At 49.5% G+C, this 3,854-nt stretch overlaps 1 long non-coding RNA gene across 1 annotated transcript; it reads left to right on the top strand.

Annotated features, from left to right (window-relative positions):
- Positions 1-6: 6 nt before the first annotated feature.
- On the top strand, positions 7-2,265 carry LOC116217318. The gene is made up of 2 exons (XR_004161726.1): positions 7-672; positions 785-2,265. It is a non-coding gene; the product is annotated as an uncharacterized LOC116217318 (long non-coding RNA).
- The last annotated feature ends 1,589 nt before the right edge of the window (positions 2,266-3,854 follow it).

The following is a 3,854-nucleotide window of genomic DNA, read 5'->3' as shown; positions in this document are numbered from 1 at the left end:
TCTACCGAGAGAGCGGCGCTCCGCTCCGTGTGGGCGGCCGGAGCGGGCGGCTGTAAGCCGGGGAACAAAGAGGAGCGGAGGGGCCCGGATCTGCTTGGAGGGGATGTTGGGGGGTTGCCCGCAGGCTGCGGGGATCGCTCCATCCGCGCCCTCCCGCCTCGAGACTCCGAAGGACTTTTCCTGCCGCTCCCCGCAGTTACCTGGATGGGGCGGGGGATCTGCCGGCTGCTCTCCCTGGTTGTTCTGTAGTGTTGTGACACTTAAAAAAAAATCTGGTCAGAAGGCAATGTTAAGTATCTGTTAGTGGGCTGCCTGTCAACCCTAAGAGCAAGGCATGTCCCAAAAATGTAATTATCTCAAAATTTAGCATTACAGACCACGGACACACAGAGAAAATGCTGCGCTTAGTGCATGTCTGTCTCTGTTTAGAGACCAGAAAGGGCAGCTCCTGTGCTTCAGCAGCCCCAGGGGGAGCAGGGCTGCAGGCTGTCCTCATCAAGAAATCTATCTGGGATCAAGAAGGTGAAAATAGTGGAATCCAGAAGTAGTTGGAGAGTTTTTTTTGCTGGGCACAAATCAAGGCTGTTCATCTGCTGCAGCTGCATTTTTTCCTCAGCCTGTTTGGACTTTTAAAGTGTATCCTCAGCATTGAGCATCCTAGACACAAAGCAGGTGCCTTCACAACCTGATCATCATGTTTTGTCTGGTTACTCTTATATACTCTCGGCCTTTGCTAAGTGCTCTGTTCCCAGTCTGATTTTTCTTTGTAAATGTTTTCTTTTAGTCAAATACCGATGGTACCAACGGTACTTCAAGGCTGGAAAGCTGCTGAGCTGAACATAGCCCTGCATTCACACCGTGATACATTTTTGGGCCCAGCACAGTGCTGCACCATTGCATCCTACTGCAGCTCCATTCCCATCCCTGTGGGGTTTGTGGGGCTGCAGGGCTGGGGAGCAGCCGGGAGCTGCTGGAACACATCGCTCTGTGAGGCCTCCGTGCTCCAGGATCACTGGCGTGGTTGGCACAAGCAGCTCCAGGAGCTCGTATCCCAGTAGCTGCAAGGCAGTGGAACAGGTAATATCACTGAGTCTCATCCTACTGCCTTAGAGAAAAAGATGCCTCCCATCACTCTGACTGGCTCGTGTTCTGTTTCTGTGTTCTGTCTCTTTGGGGAGCTCTGGAGTTGGGCTCTGCACCAGCTGCCGTGCTCACTGGAGACACTGGGGAGCCTTAGGGGAGTGTGTTAATGTTGCAGATCTCTGGGCTTTTATCCAAAGTGGTGAAGCAAAGAGGTTCAAATACCTGTCCTGCCTATTCCCGGCTCCCTCCTGCTGTGCTGTTTGCTCAGGTAACTCGGGGCTTTTCTCAGAGCACTCTTACTCATCCTTCCATCACCATATGGCCTCTGTTGCAAGGAGCAGGGGCTGTTGAGAGAGCATGGGGCTCTGAGGGGATGGGAAAAGCTTCCTTCTGGATGTTTATTGGTACAGTGACACACTGAGTCTGGGGGAACATCCAAGCACGCACATTTCAGTTACTGAATACTGTTTGTCAGTGTGAGAGCTTCACCTTCGATACGGGCCATCCTGTGCTGAGCAGACTCTGGCATGGCAGGAGGCTCAGTGAAAGCTGTGAAACACCTGCACCACAAGCTGAAGGTTTGGATTTGTTATCGGTGGGAGTAAGGCATGTAGGAGGCCACCAGGAGATTTTTAACCATTGGGAGTAACATAAAAGGAGATGCTTTTTCATTTAGTACTCCTCCAAATGAAATAGCATATGTAATACATTCCAATATGTCCTAGTACAGTTCAGTACGTTGGAGTTCATTGGACCTTGCTGTACTATGGGAAATGAGACAGAAATGAGACAGCTCTGCTCAAGTTCCCCAGCTCATTTCCTAAGTCTTGAATTGACAAAAAGCTGTGATGGTGGGGGAGATACAAATCACCCCCCAGACAGCACTCACCACCAGCTAAAATCCCACTTCTCATGGTCCCACTGCTTCACCGCCATCTCTTCTACCATCGGCAGTGGGGAGGAAAAAGGAGCTTTGGTGGGATGGTGTATCCTGCCGTGCAGAGCTCTGTGTGATGCTGTGCTGGGAGCCCCAGGGCTCAGCAGGAGGAAATGCTGTACAGAAATCCTCCTTACTGGGATAAGGGTCTGTTGTTCTGCATGACATTTTGGTTACAAGGTATTTCTAGATGTTCACAGTTAATTTCTTACTTATTTGAAAGAAAATAAAAAGGTTGTTGGGTATTTTGTGTGTGCGTGTGTGTTGTGTTTTCAAGAAATAAAAATTATGCATTATTCCACATGGGGGTGTGAGACTGGATGCAAACATACACAACTTCAGGAATATGTGTTTAATGCCAAGCACTGCTGGCTGCCTGAAAGGTGACTTTTGGGAGGGATTGTGGCAGAGGGTTGGAGCTTGATAATCCTTGAAGCCCCTTCCAACCCAAGCCATTCTATGGTTCTTCTACACTTTCTTCACTGTAATCACTCCTGAAAAGCAGTTTTTTGCTGTGCTCCCTGGTAGCATTGCAGGCATCTTCACCCTGACAGTGGCAGAAGTCTGAATTGTTAAAGATATTTTCACTTGTTCCCTAATGAGTCCCTTTTTCTTTGTTGCACTTTAATGAGCTCCAGGTTTATTTTCCTCCCCCTCCTTTCTCTCCTGGTGCTTCTAATTTCAGATAAATATTTAAGATTAGAAGCGGCTCAGGATACGTAACATGACCCTTAACCTCTGTGCAACTTTCTGACTCTGACTTGCCATTAAAAGCTTGAACCATCTCTATTCCTGCAACGTGAAGATTTTCAGCTGAAATTACATCCATGGTTTTTTTCTTTTTTAACAGGAGCAACTTTTCTGTACGGGTTGTGTCACTTTCAGATGTGAAATAGGAAACAGCTGCCTTTTTCAGACATCAAATAAGAGCCACCCTCCATTCCGAAACTATTTTCAGGCTCTATGAAAACCGAAATGTATTTTTTAAAACTTAATGGTTGCTCTATCTCAGCAGCTGTCATTAACACAGCCATTTTAATTGTTTCTTCATATCTTCTGTGAAGGTTTTCGCCAATGGAAGGGCAGGGTGCCCTGATCTGGTTTTCATACTTGGATTGCTCCCTTGTCATAGAGGCGCGTTGTGGTATTTGTTGCCCCACTTGTAGGCATGGTGTGACAATGGCCCTCCCCAACAGAACGGAAAGAACAAAAATCATGAATTAAAGACATTTTTAAATATTAAACAATGTGTTGTACACTGCGACATCCTTTTCTGCTGTCACATCTATGGAGCAGTCCTGGTGTTGGATTTGGGGAGCTGTGCTCAGCAGCCAGAGGACACCTGCATCATTCACTTCCCACTGCCTCATTTCTTCTTTGCTGCGCTTAAGAAGACGGAGCGTTATCTTTAAAAGCAGCCTTTCCTTAAAACGGCCTTTTTCTTTTATAAACCAGGCAGAACAGAGCTGGAGGGAGACAGCGGGAAAAAGCTTCAGCTACAGCAATTCCAGCGGCTGACCCAGGCCACGATAGGAGCAGCCGAAGCACCGTGCGGAGCCGACTTCGGGAACGCATTCAGCACAACGGAGGCGGTGCTGGGAGCGCCTGGAAGCTCTTGAGGACACGCGATGTGACGGATCCCGGCTCGCTCCGCTCCTCCCGTCACACAGCTCATCCGAACGGCCGAGCTCGTAGCGCTGCCGACGGAGCAGAGCTTCGGGCGCAGCGTCGTCTTTTCCGCGCCGTCATACGGGGAGCGGCCGTGCGCAGAAGGGGCCGAGCCCGGAGCCCCGCGCTGCCCGGCGAGCTTCCTTCGAGCTCGTCCTCTCGGCCG

The sequence above is a fragment of the Meleagris gallopavo genome, chromosome 20 (assembly GCF_000146605.3).
Source record: "Meleagris gallopavo isolate NT-WF06-2002-E0010 breed Aviagen turkey brand Nicholas breeding stock chromosome 20, Turkey_5.1, whole genome shotgun sequence".
In the NCBI taxonomy this organism is placed as follows: domain Eukaryota; kingdom Metazoa; phylum Chordata; class Aves; order Galliformes; family Phasianidae; genus Meleagris; species Meleagris gallopavo.
Note: the sequence above shows the minus strand (reverse complement) of the source record. Positions and strands in the feature narration are given on the sequence as shown.